This window comes from Sylvia atricapilla, chromosome 1 (genome assembly GCF_009819655.1).
Source record: "Sylvia atricapilla isolate bSylAtr1 chromosome 1, bSylAtr1.pri, whole genome shotgun sequence".
Lineage (NCBI taxonomy): Eukaryota > Metazoa > Chordata > Aves > Passeriformes > Sylviidae > Sylvia > Sylvia atricapilla.
Window position 1 is genome coordinate 64590648 of NC_089140.1, and position 19237 is coordinate 64609884.

The 19237-nt window shown below is 39.0% G+C and overlaps 1 protein-coding gene across 5 annotated transcripts in view; it reads right to left on the reverse strand.

Annotated features, from left to right (window-relative positions):
- PHACTR1 (phosphatase and actin regulator 1) overlaps positions 1-1939 on the reverse strand; it is a 303804-nt gene extending 301865 nt beyond the window's left edge. The window contains exon 1 of one of the 5 annotated variants that reach the window (XM_066324444.1): positions 1583-1939. The gene's annotated coding sequence lies outside the window, so the exon portion shown is untranslated. Of the gene's footprint in view, positions 1-455; positions 541-714; positions 796-1569 lie in introns of those variants that run through there. The other 4 variants (XM_066324422.1, XM_066324437.1, XM_066324429.1 and 1 more) reach the window with 4 other exon arrangements.
- Between the last annotated feature and the right edge of the window lie 17298 nt (positions 1940-19237).

The window sequence follows — 19237 nt, forward strand, 5'->3', positions numbered from 1 at the left end:
CACCTAAATGGACCAGAAGCCAACCTTGCCTTCCCTCTCTCCTCTTGCTCACCAGAAGTAGCAACAGAACATTCCACTGTCAGTTTTAAAATATGTTGTAAGAGCAATCATTAAGAAATGTTAGGATACTCCTAGCACTGTTTTGAAGCTAAGGTTCATCCTTTTGAATCTCAGATCTGCTGAGACCCTAGATTATAACTCTCCGAGATGTACACTGAATTATGTTTGCCTGTGCCCAGGTAGAGTTCCTGGAAAGATATCGTGACCCTTCTCTGGCTTCGTTACTACCTTCTGCATTTTATTATACTCTTAAAAACTCACATAGAAAAAACAAGATTTGCAGAAAACACACAGCCCCGTTCTCTCACCCACAGAACAGCTCACCACAGCATATAATCATAAGCATGCAAGCAACTCTGAACAATGAGTATTTTAAGACAGACGGACACAAATACCTCTAATCCTTTTCCATGCAAACCTGATAAAAAGGTTTGGAGCAGGGAGTCTGACTTTTGCTTCAAGTAATTCCTTTAATTTTGCTGTGAAAAATCAGGAAACCAGGTTTCCAAGGCTTTATCTTTTTCCTTTGATTCAGTTCTCATCAACCAACATGCAGTCCTTTTAAAATTCAGAAGTCTGTCCTGATGAGAAAACTTTTACATTCCACAGCAATTCACTTTACTGTAGCACTCCCAAACCAGAAATGATACTTACTGCAGAGTATCAAGGCTGCCTGGCAGTGGTGTAAGCTCCAGTAGTTTCAAGGAGGGTTTCTTTGATCTTACTAAATGTCCCCAGTGTAAGCAAACAATTTTGATTGTTTGATTGGAACTCTGATGAATAATGCATAACGTCAACTGGACTTCCTTTATCAGATAAAAATGGCCAGGAGATGTTGTTACTTAGCAACAGGAGGTGACACTACGTTCATCTCCCCCACTCCCTCTCGCCCTTCGTACTAAAAAATTAAGTCCCTGGTTTTGATTTGATAAAAACTTTCCCAAGGAAAAAAAAAATCTTTATCAAGTTTCCTTAAGAATTTGCTTTACACTGGGATCTTCCTTGTTGCATCTCATTCTGAGATATTTTTTAATGTTTCATAATGGTTAAATTTAAACATAACAGTGTGTCTTATCTAATAATTTTCTTTCGCTAAATAAAATACCTGCTTAGTTCATCGTTTACCATAAGGGTAGTGATATTGTTTTGCTATGAATATAATGCAAGGAACATGTTGAGAAGAGATTCATTTCTTATCTGGTACTGCTTGTTGGACAAGGCAGACAGAAAAAGCAACACACAAAATGTTCCAGTGATGCTATGAAATATATAGAATATTGACAAACCTTTCCTATTACAGAATTCCTACTTCAAGTAATTAATTCATTCTTGAAGGAGCTCTAACATCTGATATAAGCATTCTCAAGGAATCGTTGCATTTCTGCTTAAGATACAGCCTTTTACAAAACACACAATGTAGCTTTTTTTAGGAAATGCACATTGACAAAAAGCCAAAGCACTGAAAGATTTAAAAAATAAATAAATAAAATCCGATGCAGAAGTACTTACCAGTGTTACTGACCTCTTTCCATCCTACTGTCATGGAATAAGACTAAGCAAATGCAACCCAGTCTGTGAGCCAGAAAGAACAGCTTCTAATTTTCACTTCAACCTCGAAATCAAGAGTACCGAATAGAGAAAGGTGACGGATCTTCTGTTTTATATTATGATGAAATGAAAGCTCTTAGCACAGATCTGAGTAGAACTGCTTTTTTTTTATACTACATTAGCCTGCTAATTTGAGGAAAGTGAAAGGCTTTGTTTTACTGTCTTTTATCTGTTCTCTTTGCTACCCCCACAATTTAATTTGCATTTAAAATTATTCTTATGTCTCCACTGCACTCCAAGGTATGGAGCATTTTCTAATCACGATGAATGTTCAGTGTGGTTTTTTTTGTGCAATGCCACTTTTATTCTGAGCCAGAAACATGGTGAGTAATTATAATTGCCAGCTATTTTCTAGAATGAAATACAGAGTGGTTGTCTGATGCAGTTTTTGATTTTTCCTTCATTTAGCAGTACATGGCAACAAACTACTCAGTCAAAGCATCAGTAAAAATATAAATCAACGAGCACAGTGTCATGGCATGATACCTTAAACACGCATATCCATAGACCGTGAAAGCAGAATATGTTTCTACTGAGATATTTTCAATTATCATTTGCCTTTTAAAAGTTTAAAAGTGAGCTTGAATTGCTAATAAACTGAAATACAGCAGTTATTTCTTTGTGGCTTCCAGCTGATCTAGTTCAGCATTACTGAAACCGCACGTAGTTTGGGATCCTGATCAAGCCAGGCACTAGGAGCTAAGAAGGGTCATGCTATTAAGTTGCATGGGCTTCCCTCACAAGAGAGTCAGGACCCTGCTTTTTCCAGCAGGTCTTTGAGAAGTTCCCCAAAGCCTTTCTGGAAATGAGTAAGAAATTGAAGAAGACAGTGATAAAATGATGCTTTGATAAATTTAAACTCAGGAGTGCTGGTCAAGAGAACTGTCAATAGGCAGTCAGACTTAGTCTTCCCATTTTTGCATATATTTTGCTCAAAAGGTCAGAAATAAATGCCTTCTGAAATGCATTGCCACCAAACATTACTGATGCTCAAAATTATGGGTTCTCACAGATTTGGACTTTCTTTTCAGTATCAAAAAACTCTGTGTCATGTAGCATAGGATTTTTTTAAATTTGTTTGTTTTTAAGAAGAAACCCAAGAAGATGACTTAACCCTCAGAGTACAGGGGTTTTTTTGGAGCAGGATAGAAAGTAAGAATCCCCATGAAGAGATTACTACGCGGCTTCCCATTCCTGAGACTTCTTATATTCCTTTCCAGACCACCCAGACAGCATCAAAGATAAGGAGAAGCTACATGAACTCCAAGTAGAGTCTGGTATGGGTGTTCCTACACTGGCACTCCATTAAATATAGCTGGATTGAGTAGGTGTCTCACTGTGCCACCTTAGTGGTAGATCTGGCTTACCAAACTGTGTTCCTGTTTTCAGAGATGTGATAAACATTTTCGTTTCCAAACACAAATTAAAGCAAAAAGCAATCAGCGTGAACACTGCAAGCTGATTTCTTTGCATTTTGGAGAGTTGCTAGCACCTCCATCTTTGCATTTTGGAGAGTTTGTATTTGCCATGGTGGTTACTGAACTATAGCTGTATAGCTATACAGCTGTCCCTCCAAGATGGCCTCTGATAATAATTGGATCCATTATCTTATGGAACAGGGGCCAGTTGTCTGTTTAGCCCAGCTGGCTTTTTTAACATAAAACCAGGAAAAAGAAGAAAGGCTGACAGCACAGAGATTCAGAAGGAAAATGGAAGACAGGAACATCACTCACTCCAAGGATTAATCTGCTTATTTGCAAGCAATATGGAATACTTATGGTTTTTCCTTGGGACACAATCTCTCAGTCAGAAGGAAACAGAAAAAAAATACAAGCTTGCAGGCTGGAGAATGTTAAATAGCACCTATCCTTTAGTCTTTGATGTATCCTCCTGATCCTCTTTGCATTGTCCTCTTCAACCATGACTGTCAGGTGAAATAACCAGCAGCCTCTACTGACCATTGCAAGATCATCCATCTTGATACTTTCATCCATCTCAGGGATTTACAGTTTATTTTAAATTATAGTGCAGGATTTCTGACAACTGCTAAGAGCTCTTTCTGACTAGGGAGCACTTAGCAACAAGAAAGGTAACAGCGCATATATATTTATATGCTTCTGTAGCATTCATCACCATGAGGGAAATCCTTGCCTGCCTGATTAGAAAATCTCTAGGATGGTAGTGTGGGCTCAGATTTAACCCACAGTCCAGGAAGAGCTCAACCCTCAGGAAAAAAATCAGGTTCAGTTCAAAAGCCTACATGTCTAGAGAAATGTACAGGTGAAACAGATCTGTTTTAAGCATGATCCCAAGATCAGGCTTCACATATCCCTAAGGCTCAGTGGAAGAGTTCTCTACAGCTCTTGTGCTAAAGCACAGTCCATTGAGATGTGTACTCTGACTTGGTTTCCAAAGAAGAGCAGAGCATCTCAGGGGACAGAACAGGGAAGGGCAGCAGTAGCCAGAACCAGAAACTGTACTCTCTAGATCTCTGTTTTTCCTGTGCTCTGTCAAGGCCTGAAGCCAAACTTGCAAAACCTCTGCTATTGACTAGACCTCTTGTCAGCATAGATCCCTGTTTAGGATAATGGGTGAAGTGATTTTGTAACATACACAGGTATCTATAGAGGACTAGGCAGAGACAGAATGCTTTGTGAGCTAGACCCTAATACCAACCAATCTAACTCTGCTAAAGAAATACTTGGAAAAAGCCTCTCACACTTAGGAAAAATCTGAAGCCAAAATTCCTCATCATGAGCTTTAGTAACCTACTACATCACATTTGACTTTTCCCCAAATTAAAAAAAGAAAGCCAACAAAAAACTCTCCCAGATCTCCAGAGGAACGTAATTGAACACTTGGCATTTAAAAGGAGTGAGAAAGGAGTGAGTAGCCTTCTGGTTCTCTAACAGTCAGATACATGTAGGCATTGGGCTGAGGTTTTTTCCTACTCCGAACTCTCTATTGAGAACATAACTGTTACTGTAATGACTCAGAGCCTTGAAAAAAGAGTCTGCTGCTGACAAACACTAATATTAACCTGAAAGAAAGTGGGAGAGAGAATTTAATGTGTGACTGAAGAAGTGTAGGCAAGGTGATTATTACAGAGAGTTGTTTCCTGAGGGATACATTCAGAATAAAAGAAGAATATAAAAGTTTAAGCCCCTAAGCTGTAAAGAATGGGCTTTTTTCTTAATTATAATTATTAGTCTTGTACTTGGATATGGTAAAAAGAGAGGATTGCTACCAAAATTAGGACACAAATATGTTCTCTATTTCTTATTTGTAATGCAAGACAGATATTATGCACATAACAAACGGCAAAAGACAAAAATATTCAAATGATGTTTACAAATTCTTTACAGATAGACACTAACATTGATGCTTTCAGAAGTTTCTAAGAATTTTGTACAACTCTGTTTTGGTATCCTTAGGCTGAAACCGCATAGGAATTTAAAGAGAGATGTCCAGAAGAAAGTACTTCCAGTGCCACAGTATTTACTTTTAATGCTTCTGCCATAAAAGTTATCGATATCCAGAAACATTAAAGAGAAAGTAAAGGTAGCTCTGGTGCTTGATATCAGTGGAAGGTTTGGGCAGGGCTTTCATAGCATTAGGTCACATTCTTGTTATTTAAGTCCAAAGTGAGAACTGCACGGATTCCAATGCAGAAGAGATGAGCTTGAAAGGAGGCAGCTCCAGTATCATACGTCATGAACAAGAAGTTCAAGAAGTTGCAAGTTGAGAAAATCTTTGAAGTGCTGTCATTGAGAACAAAGGTTAGCTACCCTGCATAGTAAAAGTCTATTCTAAGATGATGTATGGCAGTTTGATACGCCTTCATTTGAGGGAGGAGAAGCTGAAGTCATAATTATATGATAAACAGAGAGAGAGAATTTGGGAGAGCATGTATGTTAAAGCCTCATCCTCTAGTCCTTATACAGGCAGAAATTCTTCTGCTTTAATAGACCTTCATAATTTTCCTCAATTATGTGACTGTATTATTTTTTTCCTATAACAAACTACACAGGAATGGAAGAAAAGGAACTTTCTCTAGTTCTCTTCCATGGGTGACTTGGTGGAAGTAGTGAAACCCAGAGCGATCTGTGGCAAGGAAAGTGGAGGAAACTAATAAAATAGATGATTTGGGTAAGCACCTGCCTTTACTGCCCCATCTGCATTTAGCAGTTAAGAAGGTGAAAGCACTGCTTTTGACTTCCTGCTGACTTTCTATGGAGTTTTGGCAAAGGAACTTTAAAAGGATCTAAATTGGCTACTGGAAACAAATATAATAAAATTATCCATCCTTCCGGGACTGAGCAGTCACCAAAGCTTGAGCTATCCCCCTGCACAAGATAATATGCCTGGCCAAATACGTAAGAGGAAAAGCCTTTATTTTGCACTAATACAAGTACTATCCCAGTCTTAAACTTCCTTGGAAGAAAGCGAAAAGTAGCACTGGGAAACTGGCAACAACTTCATGCTTACAGTCTGCTGATGGCATTTGAGAAATTGCACTAAAAGCAGATAGTTCATAAGCCTGGCTTTAGTTAGTTAGTGATTTAAATGCGATAAACAATTCCAAAGTAACTGAGCACCTGGACATAAATTCAGTAACATGATTGCATTCGATAGAAACTTGAGACTTGTATTCTGGATAGAACAAAATCAAATAACTTTTTGCCAACTGCTTTTATGTAAGGCAAAGACAAAACTTTGAAGTATTAATAAATCTACAAGGTGTAGTTCTCATATAACACATTTTGATTTAATATTCATAGGGCACTGTGCATACATAGATGAATAATACATATCAATGCCAATCTCTGAATAATTTACTATAAAATCATAGAATGGTTTTGTTGGAAGGGACCTTAAAGATTCTTTAGTTCCAAACTCCCTACCATGGGCAGGGCACTTTCCAATAAATTAGGTTGCTCAGAGTTGCATCCAACCTGGCTTTGAACATTTCCAGAGATAGGTCATCCACAATCAGTGCCTCATCACCCTCATGGTAAAGATTTTTTCCCTAATATCTAATCTAAACCTCCCTTCTTTAAGTTAAAAGCCAATTCCCCCTGTCCTATTACTACATGTCCTTGTAAAAAATCCCTCTTCGTCTCTCCTGCAGGCCCCCTTTAGGTACTGGAATGTTCAGAGGTCTCAATGAAGACTTCTCTTGTCCAGGCTGAACAACCCCAACTGTCTCAGCCTGTCTTCATAGGATAGGTGCTCCAGCCCTCTCAGCATCTTTGTGGCTTTCTCTGGACTTGCTCCAACAGGTCTGTGTCCTTCTTATATGGGGTGCTCCCAACCTCCTTTCCTGTTTTTATACTGTGTTATTCTCCTAAAATTGCATTATTTTCTCTTATAGGTCGGTCTATGGTTTTTAAGATTAACCTCCCTAATAAGACAGATCAACAATGAGAGCTTCAGGGAAAATAACCACCTGTCTTATATTTCGTACCGTATGTTGCTCTGGAGCTACTGAGGAGCTGTACCTTTCACAATGGGAATATTTACCGGAATTGTAATGAAACAGGTGAATATAACTGAAAAATTTGTCCAGATATCTTGAGAATTCCTGGACAAATATTACTGTACCTCACTATTAAAACTATTCCAAAGCTTACCTGTACCTTTAACTTAGTTTGGATGCGATTTTTTTAACATGCACAAGTTGAGTATTTTATACATGTAAGTATATGCAACTACATATTGCTGTGTTCTTCATGATTTTTTGAAGAGCTTGATCCTGCATAATGCAGGTCTAGGCAAGGTCAAAAATGACAAGTGCAGTAACAAGCCAGAGGAACCTAAATTCTTTCTTTCTTAATTATAGTGAAACTGTAGTGCTGTCAAGTTACTTCTGTCTGACATCAAAAGTATGGCTCAGAAGAGGAATATGTATTGCAGCTACATGTTCCATTAGCATGATGGGGGCTACACGAGTTCTCCTGTCTCTTCAGACATGTCTTTCTGCCCACATCCTCCTCCTCCTTCACCATACATGGCAGGCTGAGAAGAGTACTTAAATCTTTGTGTGGTTCGTGATTTTAAAGAATTTCTTCTTGCCTTTGAGCAATCCTCCTTTGCACCTTCAGCAGGAATTTGTAGGACTAATACAAAACTTGTGTTGTATTATGGAAGAGCTAATGCAGATCCTCTTCTCCAGCTTATTCAGCTTGACAAAAGAGATCTTTTAACAGAACACCAGACTGGAGATTTTTTCCAAAACACTGCAGGCAAGGACAGTCCAGTGTTTCATGTTGGTTGCACTTGTTTTCAGTCAATCCTGTTGCAAAGAAAAATTGAGCATTTTTTTCTGTTGCCCAAGTTTTACTAATTATTAGAGATGCTAGAGCCACATCAATGAAGTGTATCCCCATGAACTGACACAAGAGTGTGTCAGGCAGACTACAAACAACAGCCCTGACATTTCACCATCTGAGTGGCCCTCTCAAAATAACATTCAGTGGTTGCTCAGTGTTCCACAGGGTGATGAGTAATATTAATAAAAAATTGCCCTTGGGAGAATGAAGAAAAAGGCTACTTGTGGCACAGTGTAGAAAAAAATAGTGTCATGATGCTTCTTAAAAAACTTACTAAGAATCAATGGAAAGTGAACTTAGATTACAGTCATTAAGTACACTGCCTCAGTTTCAATCCTTATGGAGCAGATTCTTCTCTTATGGACTATCTTGTGAAACATGAAGTTGTATTATTTAGCCTCTTGATTTACTCTCATTGGCATATTGCATAGTAGTAATTTCTAAAGCATTTACATTTTTCAGTTAGAAAAGCCAGCAAATGTCCCTTGTGTGGCACACATACCATCCGCACAGAATTTCCAGGGACCTGAATGCCAGCTAACTGCACAGCTGGCATCCCACTTCTGGTCATGCTTGACATGAACAGCAGCTTTAACATCGGATGGCTGCAGGCTTAAAACACACGCTGAGATATGTGACTCGCACAGCTGAGCTTTTTGACACAATCACGTGGAAGTTCAAACTGCAACTATAAATCCAGGGCTTGCTTTCCATTGACTCCCAGCAGCTGAGCCAAGTGGATGTTAGAATGAGCAAATTGGAAAGCCTGGTCTGACAAGCAGGTCTCACACCAGTCCTGCTGTAATTGGAGTGTGCGCAGCAGTAGTTGTGGGACTGGTTACTATTGCAGCAGATTTACAGACACTGCTCAGGAGGAGGGGTTGTTATGCTGTGTTGCACAACAAAAGGAAATAAGAAGCTCTGAGCAGCTGTGGAATTACAGCCCTGCAGCTACATCTTTTGTAGAGGTCAGTGTCTCTGCAGAGGTGAAGGTGATGCCTGGTCTGTTAATGTAGACACCAAGCATCTTTTTTGAGAAATATGACTTTAATATTTCCCCCTCCCCTTTCAAAGTATCCCAGGGTAATAATAACAATAAAACCCCCTCCCCCCAGTGTTTTCCTTTTAAACACATCAAGCATCAGAAAAGCTGTCATTTCAGACCAACTTCTGCCCATCCCTATGGCAACTAATGGAAGCATTTAATACTATATATACAAAATGTAATTTGCTCCCCCACCATCTCTAGTTATACTCTTCTTTTTATGCTAAAATTGCTCCATGACGCCTACAATGTTTGGAAAATGCTTTTGAAGTGACATGCATCAGAGGTTCAACGTCACTGAAAAAAGCTCAAGTGACCAATTAAAAAAATATATTGATTTTGAAAAAGCAATTGTGGAAATTAGCAAAGGCCAAAAATATCTTGTCTGAACAGTCATATTTGTAGTCTTAGAATGCCCAGTTTTAAAACTTACAATGTCTTTGGAAAAAAAGGAGGGAGAGGAGAAATCGAGCACTGATCATCAAACCAGAAAAAGTGGCAGTATTTAATATTTTTGCAGGCTCCAATCCCTGTCATGGAAATAGCTTTTGAAGTTATGAAGCAATCTCTGGAAATCTTCCCTCTGCCTAGCCCCTTATAGCTTTAGAAGTTACTTAAAGTCAGCTTGAACTCAGGGTTTAAAATATTAAAATAAAAATAATGAAAATACAGAAGTAGTGTGGATTTCTTTAATCTCCTTTTCAGAAGGGAAGGATGTATCCATTACTTACAGCTCTGTGTTATGAACAGTTCTCTGTTCTGTAACAGAGAACATGCTTACAGTTATTTGTTTGTCCAGATCATCTGACTTCTCTATTCTTTACAGCTTTTGCCTATACCTGTTTCAGAGCTGAGCACCATACAGTAAAATCATTATTAAATGCAAGGATACTAGGTTATAACTTCATTCTGTTACCTCCTTTGAAACAGTCAGACATGCACAAAAAAAATCTCAATTTCAAGTAGGCCAGCTTTAAAGAAATATATAAAGCTATTTTTGTAATATGTAAACATATAGATCCACATATAAATTTATAAATACTTAGATAAATGAGTCAGGCAAAAAGAGAGCTATTGTATGCTAATACACTATTGTTACAACAATAACAGAAACTCCCATGTTATCAAAATGTCCCCCAGGTATCTAAAGTGGTGATTTCAAGTGTTTAAGGGATCCACTTCATTAAACTCAAGAGTTAGGCTAGCTCTGCTGTTGCCTGAGTTCTTACATCCTATATCATTGTGCTCTGCAAGCAAGAGGTCTTGCAACAATCACCAGTCGGCAAGGACAGGTACCACCTACAGTCTAGGCTGAGTAGCTTTATAGAAAGTAGTAGATTTAGAGAAAACATTAAAAGTAATGCAGAGTTTTATGCCTCTTGGAGATGCCCAGCATGAGGAAGAAAGTGAGAAGTACCAATTTACTTAGGATAATGTTTTTTACAGTATTTCTTTTGGAATTACAGAATCATTAGGGTTGGAAAAGACCTCCAAGATCATTGAGTCCCACCTTTGATCAAACACAACCACTCCAACTAAACCATAACACTAAATGCCATGCCCACACATTTCTTGAATGCCTCCAGAGATAGTGACTGTAGCACCTCTCTGGGCAATCTTTTCCAATCTTTACCACCATTTTAGTGAAGACATTTTTCCTATTGACCTGAACCGGAACCTCCCCTGGTGGAGCTTAAGGCCATTTTTTCTTCTCCTGTTGCTATATTCCTGGGAGAAGAGACTGACACACCTTGCTACAACCTCCTTTCAGGAAGTTGTAGAGAGCAATAAGGTGTCCTCAAGCCTCCATTTCTCCAGGCTAAACAACCTGAGTTCCCTCAAAAAGAATGTGCAAAGGAAACAGCTTCTGCAGAGGAGGTAAGTGGGCACAGCAGCATTACAATGGTGACTAAAGCCAGACAGTGCTTCCTCCAAATCATCTCTTTTTCACATTCCTTGTGCTAGTCCTTTGGTAGGCGTAGACCATTGACAAATACCTGTACCCTCGTAACATGGTTCAATTAGATGAAGGTCTAACCAGAAACTTTTCCAGTAAAGGAGCCACTTAGACAATATTTCAGGGATTGCACCTTGCAAAGGCATAGTCAATTCCTTTTAACTTTAGTTTTTTATCTGGAACTAAAAGCGGTGGGTTGGTAGAAATAGCAATGTGCCAACAAGGAATAGGACTGAGTCTAGAGAAAGGAGGAGACAATTGCTGTATGGAGTGAATATTGCAGCATGCTGTAACACCCTGCCTGTAACCCTGTGATATGAGTTTTTCCATGTATTTCTTACTTGGCTTGTATTTTTCACCTGCGTAGGTACAGGGATATAAGAAATTCAGTTGAAGCTGTGTAATGCACAAATAAAACAAATCTGTGTTTTGAAACAGGTTCTAAATTGAAATTCACCAACTGTGGCAAGGATTTGGTATTCAAGGTGTTCTAGTATTAGGATAAAAAGTCTTCTGCCTGTGAACCATGTAAGAAACACACTTTGTCGAAGACTTCTATGAACAACTTTCCACAAAATCATCTGACAATAAATTTCTTACCAGGACCTGACCAGGGAGACAAGTGCAGTTTGAATTGAGCCACCATCACCCCTCCTGCTCCAGTTTCTCACACCTGAGCAGATACTTCAGTTTGGAAACTACTCTTCCCGAGCTCTGTACGTAGTCAGTGGCCAACAACAATTACTACAGAGCTTACTTCAGAGTAATCCTGTCTTCAGTTCCTCACTTCCTTTATTAAGAGCCCACAGAAATGAAGTCTTAGTGAGAATCTTCTTCGTGGTGGTTCAACATCTGCAACTCATAGGGAGGCTTCAGTGGGCCTTGTAACAAATGAGAATGAGTTGTCTGGCTGCAGAAATAAGGGAGAATCAATCCTAGCCTGGCTTGGGCTAAAGGGGACCTTAAAGATATCTAATTCCAACATCCCTGCCATGGGAGGGACACCTTCCTGTAGACCAGGGTGTTCAATGTCCCATCTAATCTGTCCTTGAACACTTCCAGGGATGGAGCATAGACAGCTTCTCTGGGCAACCTTTTCCAGTGCTTCACCACTCTAAAAGCATAGTATTTCTTCCTACTATCATGTCTAAGCCCATCCTCTTTTGATTTAAAGCCATTCCCCTATGTCCTAGAATTACATGCCCTTGTAAAACTGCTCTGTATTCTGTAAACTCTGTGTTTTAGCATAAAAACAGGATATGATGTATAACTGAATCAGAGCATCCCTAATCAAAGGGGCTAGTTGAACAGTATCTAGCATATAACATCTCTGATGTGTATGATGGGCTCCTCTAGGCAAATGCTGGCACTACTGAAATCAATCTGGGTTTTATGCCCATCTTCTGCAAGCCTCATGTGAATACTGCATATTGGGAGACATTAACATTTTTTTAGTTATGAAAACTTTTGCTTCTAGGCTGTAATTTTTCTCTCAATGCCTGGAGCCTATGAGAAAACACAATTTGCTAGAAACAATTCTAAAACCCTGAGGAAGTGAGGACTGGAACATTCAGATATTGTGTATTTAATAAAAGAGAGATGTAGTGTGTTCTTCAGGAAAAAGATTACTGAAAAAGGAAAAGGTCTTTGAAGGCAGTACTTAATGTAACATTGCAGTTTAACTGGGAAAGAGTATAGTGGGATAGATCAATAAATACACAGTAAACAACAACAAAAGCCCAGGTTCACAGAAATACGAAGCAGAAGGAGACTTGAGAAATTCTCTAATCCCAGTGCACCACAGCAAAAATAACTTCTCCAAGTTCATTCTTCACTGGTGTTTCTCTAACCTACAGTTTAAATCTTCCCTTGAAAGATAGCACAACCTCCCTGGTAGGTCTTCGTAGTGTTACAATACCCTTATGATTAGAATTTATTTTCTTAAAATCTCCCAGTTGTTCTGCTGCAAACTAATATTTCCCCCTTTTTTCCTCTGATGCATATCATGAATAATTGAGGAAGATGGTGTAACTAGAATGTGTCACGTAGAAATAATATATTCAGTTACTTCGCCAAAGGGAGAATTATAGTCCTCTGTAGGTGACTAGAAAGCCACCATGAGACTCTGAAATGTGAGAACATTTGAAGAACACAGTTGATCACTGTCTTCATAATGAAGAATTACATTTGAGATGCTTAAAATAACTATTTGTCTAGCCCCTCAAGCACTCTGCTACTCAAGCCCTGTCTGTCTTCTGCAAAGATTTTTCACTAAGTAATAATCCACCGGATTTCCCAACCCTGTGGAGAATTGTGACAAAGCGATATATTGTCATTATTGGTACGAAAAGAAAAGCCGACTTGTGTCACAAAATCTGATCCAAACTCCTGGATGGAGCAGGTTTGCCTAGAGCAGATTGCACAGGATCATGTCCAGGCAGGTTTTGGCCATCTCCGGAGAAGGAGATTCAACAGCTGCTCTGGGAAGTCTGTTTCAGTGCTCTGTCTTTGAAGTAAAGAGGTTTTTTCTCATATTGAAGTGAAACTTCCTATGTTTCCATCTGGAGTCATCCCTTCTCCCAGATAAACAGGACCCAGCTCTCTCAACATTTCTTCATGTCCTATGTCTTTCAGCATGTTCTTCTCCAGCAGGTCTTCTGGTCCTCCAGTCCCCTGAACATCTTCATAGCTCTCCCTTGGATTCACTCCAGGAGTTCCATGTCTTTCTTGTCCCGAGGAGCCCAGAACTGGACACAGTATTCCATATGTGGCCTCACTAGGGCTGAGTGGGAAGGGAGGATCCGTCTCTGTTGACCTGCTGGCAATGATCTTCCTAATGTACCTCAGGATACCAATGTTCTTCTTGGCCACAGGGACACACTGCTGGCTCATGGACAGCTTGTTGTCCACCAGGACCTCCAGATCCTTTTCTGCAGAGCTTCTTTCCAGTAGATCAATCCTTTACCTGAACTGATACATGGGGTTATTCCTCCCTAGGTGCATGACAGGCCTGTTACATTTACTATTCCAATAAGGTGTCCTCCCATTTTCATATCCATGACTTTTTACTCTTACAGTTCCTATGTGTTTCTGTAATAAATAAATTCCCATCTAGTTGTAGACTTCTTGTCATCTTCTCTCTTGAGAATGTCTGTCACTACCACTTAGATTTGTCCATTTAAATCACATTCACCAAATGATGATGGTGAATGGTGGGAGAAATCGTGAGTCCAAGATTCAGCAGTAGACTCCAAAGGGATAAGATAGGACTGAAAGAGGACAGGCAATCACAGTGGAAAGATCCACCCTTCCCCCTTAGAAAAAGATTATTTATTCAAGAATAACCAGAGAAATGTTTGTTCAGATTGGAGTGACTAATAAATACTCTGAGCCTGTTAAAAGCTAAAACTTGGCCAGTGAAATAGATAGTGGCATGAGTTGCCCCCTTGCAAGGCAACAGCAAATGATGCTGCTCCCAAAAGTGGCAGCCAAAAGCCCTATGGGTACTGGGTTTTCTCCTGCCACAGAGACTGAACTTGTGTCTCCACTGCTTCTGGGGGAATTAGAGAGGCAGCCACTGCTACTTCTGGAAGGAATTGAAACTCCCTGGGAGCAGCTGCTTGGCAAAGCAAACAACTGAAACAGCTTTGGCAAAGAGTTCTGTAGCCACTGCTGTTTTACAGGCTCCCTTCCTGCCCAGCAGTCTGCTCTGCTGTGAAACTCTGCCCTGTCTAAACCTAGAGCTGGCTGGGAGAAGGACCCCAGTCATGACCTGGGATTGAGAAGATCATATATCCAAGACATAATTAACTGAATGCATTCCTTCTGCTGTGGTTAGAAGGGACAGCTCTATCCCAGCTGCATTTCATTCCTCTATTCATTGCAGATCTGGATTTTGCTGAGAGATTCAACTAAGCATTGTGTACATCTGCTTTAAACAATCTTCAGGAAATAAATCATTTACAATTTGCGTTATTCCATTACCATTCTTCCTTATAATTTGCCTGAGTCCCTAATGTCTGCAGTCATGACTCAAAAGTCCCACTGTGGCAGGCAATGAAGAAATAATCCCTGCCTCAAAGAATTTACCATCTAAATATTTTCTCATTGAAATCAGTAGCAAAAGCAGAGAGAAAAAGAGCTTCCTTGCTTATGCAAGCGAACGGGAGAATAACAGAGAGCATGACAAAAAGACAGACCACTACCATTGATGGGACAGCAGGGCAGTCTTTCTGTGTCTTGCCATTGTTTCAACTCACTATCACAATACCTAAGTGCTCTGTACGCTTTAGTAAGGTATAGCCACACCATCTTTCACCCCCTTCTCAAGACTTTCTTCATTGTCAGCACTCTTCTGAGATTAAGATTTTTACATTTCATCCTTTCAGCAATTTTTCAGTTTCTGTTGTTCCTTCATGCACAAAGACCCAACAACATGAGATTCAGGACACTCACTTGTGATGATGATAAGGGGGAAAAAAAGCAAGCAAACAAAAACCATCAAGCTAAAGGCCAGCAGCATAAATTGCACAGAGAGCTGTTTCGTCCAGGACACAGCTATTCTGGCTCTAGCTCACAGAATGGAACCCAAATTACAGGTGGGACAATGTGTTTGAAGTCTTGATCTCTGCCATGCATCGACATCAGCTTTACAGCAGGGGTTAGCTGCAATGATGTAAGTGCAATTGCACATTAGGAGGAAGCCAATGTCAGCATCTGGCTCCCAATCCAGATGCTGTTGTTGTGCTGCATAGCATTTAAATTTCTTGTATTTCCACTAGCAAATACACAGTCAATTTGGAAAAAAAAAAAACAGAAATGAGACATTTCTTTGATGTATGTCTTACAGATCTCTAAATAAGGCTAGGAAGTACTGGGAGAGATCCTGAAATACAGAGAGCTCATCCATGAAATAGATAAAGCAGAACTATTTCTATCTGAAATACCTGTAGCATAAAGCTTCCACAGGGAGAAGATACATACATACACAGAGATGCACGCCTGAGAAAGGTATTAAAGCAAGATTTAGTGATAAATTAAAAATGTTAAAATGTTTCTCCTATCTGCACAGTTCATTCCTCTCCAAGGGATGTAAGCCCTCTGTGTTAGGATGCAATAGCTGTCCTGACACATATGGTCTTGCTAAGGCTGCAGAAGTTTTGGGTGTTTTTTTTGTGGTTTTTTTTTTTTTTTTTTTTTTTTTTTTTAACTTGGCTAGCTTTGGAAAAAAAGTACTCTATCTCTAGTCATTCTCTGGCAAAGTGCAGTATATCTAATTTTGTTAAATTCCAAAACATACTGTACACCAAAGTACTTGTAGGTGTAAAGGAGAATGTCAGGGATGAGTCAAAGATTAATACCTAAATTATAAAATGTGAAATGGGAATTGCAGTTTTAAATATCACTTTAAGAACCAGGAAGTATTTACCTAGTCTAAAGCACCACTTGCATTGTAATAGGCAAAATGCTACTTCTTTTAGTTATAGGAGATTCTTTAATAGTGCCAGGCTTGAGCAGGAAGATGCATAGGGTGGAGTGGCAACTTGATGAGACCTTTACAAACTTCAGCAGAACTCTTATTCATTGCAGCACTCACTTCAGTCATACCTACTTCCACTGTTCTGCATAACAAGGATGAGCTTAGGGCAGTACTTAGAAAAATGGATACTTGAGTAGTTTATTTCCTTCAAACATGGCACTTCTTCCAGTACTGCACTGCAAGATTGTCAGATAAAGTTTTCCACTTTCACCAATCTGCCCCTTCAGTTACTTAATTGTTCTGTTTTTCATCCATCATTACAAAACTTTCTTTTTGCTTTCTTAAACAAACAAACATATCTACCATAGCATTAATCTTAACAAACAAAAAAGCTCCTCTGTGTGATGCTGTCAGTGCTTCCTTCTTTCTCATTTTTACATTTTGCCTCTTACATTCAATTGTCAGCTCTGTGTCAGGATCACTTCTTTCCTGTATGCATGGAGTCCTAAAATGATACATGGAGTTTTTAGATGCTTGATTAAAAACCCCAATAAATAGAGCATAAAAGACTAGAGTTTTAATCAGCTTGTTATTTTCTCACTGTTACTAAGCACAACCATGTGGTAAAGGCCCAAGGATATATTTTTTTTAAACATAGTTAAACAGACAGTAATGATTTCTCCTTTGATTAATAGGCTAACATGTGGAAGGGGTTCTAACAACACTCAAAACCAAGTTTCAGCTTATTCTTGGCGCTTTACCAACTAAGTTCTGTTTTAGTAATCAGTGCTCAGTGGGTCCAGTGCTGCTCAAACCACATGCTTCAGCAACTGATACTTTGCACCATTAGCTGGTGACAAATAGGATACAAAAATAAAACTTTGGGAATCAGACTTAAATAGACTTGTCAATTGGCTATAGAGAACCCTGCCAAAAAGTGACTTTATTTTTATTAAAAGAAAAATAGGTTCATTGGAGAAATAATTCCAGAGACCAGGCTTCTGAACCCCTGCTTTCTAATCAGTTAAAAATACTGAATAGCTACACACATATTTTTAGTAAAATCTACTAAATATCACTCCCTGACATCAGCCAGCTCAGACTCACTGTACTCCAAAGTACATTTCATGTTATAGCATCTTCAATAAGTCTTAAGATGACTTTAGCTCTATTCGTGACTCTTTAGTCCTCTGCTTATCAGAACATAATTACTAAAGAAGCTAACCAGAAACAACAGGGATGGGAAATCTACAGGTAAGTTACTGTCTTGTGATTCACCTAAATCCTTGATAAAGTCAGACTGTGTTTATGGCTGAAGGCTCAAGGTCTCTTTCATGCAGCTTTTCCTCTGTAGTTTGTTGTGCCTTCCTTCTAGCTATTTCTTATATTACGGAGACTTAGGTGCTTATTTTGCCATCTCTTAATGCAACTTGCTTCATCGAATATGTGATTGGGTCAGATAAATAGCCCTCTACATACAATTCTATTTACCAAATCTCTTCTGTAAAAACTGGCATATGAAGAAAACATAGAAAATTTCTTTCTATAAAGAAAAGCAACTAAACAATCTGAATTGACACTCAGAACATGTAAATGAAACTCAGAAAGTAAAGCTGACTGAGTGCCTGTAAGGATGCAGACTGCTGCACTTTGGATATACTAAAATACAGAATATCTACAAGAGCCCTGGCAGAGGAAGGTGTAACTCTATAAACTTCAAGATCTAAAAGGGTTACATCATCAGTCTGAATGTTTTGTTATAATTTTACTAAACAACCTAGCACAATTATCCATCACTGTACTTGGTGTTGAGTATGATAGTCCTATAAAACCTGGTAAAACAAGCATTGTATCATAGAACAGAATCACTGCGGTTAAGTAACCTAATGGCAGCAACAGAGATGGTCACTAAGTTAATTTTTGGGATTCTGCTTTAAGCCTATGCCATCGTTATTGCTAAGCATTTCACAAACAAGCCAATTCACAGTGTAATATTCTCAGCAGTTATTGAGTTAGCACCTATTTAATTACAAGAGCTCAAATATTTCATTTTTTTTTGCAACTGTGCCAACTAAAAGCTTATAAATGCTGTCAAAGCCTGTCAGCATCTTACTGAAGGGGCAATCCACAGTGAGAACCAAAGAAAATCAAGGTATTCAAGGTTTGTTCAGGTATTATAACAAATGTTGGCAACCAATATAAACAATCACATTGAAGGAAAAATTTTAAGAATATGACCAATTTCAATCTTACTGTTTTCAGATACAGGAAGAGGCTTGAAACTCCAAGTAGTTAGAAAGAAGAACATGGTCTGGAATCTAATTTTAGTAGTGACATTTCTACAGCAGTGTCAAGGGAATCTTGTATCTCTGAAAGAGATCAAAGTCACTAAGATAAAAATTTCGGCCTGTGAGAAATTCTTGCACAAAGAGTGATAGAAATTACTGCTGGTGAAATTTTCTGAAATAGGAAGGTACGATGTGAAACAATTACGTTGATAAACTTTATGTTAAATGTGTCTTCTAGTAAGATTTAGGGACAACAGTATGTATCTGTATCATAAAAAATGCCCATAATAAAGAACCAGAGGGAAAACCTTTAACACTCTCTGTCTGCAAGTAGGAAATGCAAGAGATCTCCATGTAGAGAACTGCAAGGAAAACCACAGGCCATTCCAGGTATAGGCTCTCACAAAATATCCAGTTATTAGCCGGACTCACAGTGAAGTAGGGGCAGATCCACTCTAGTGAGGTAAC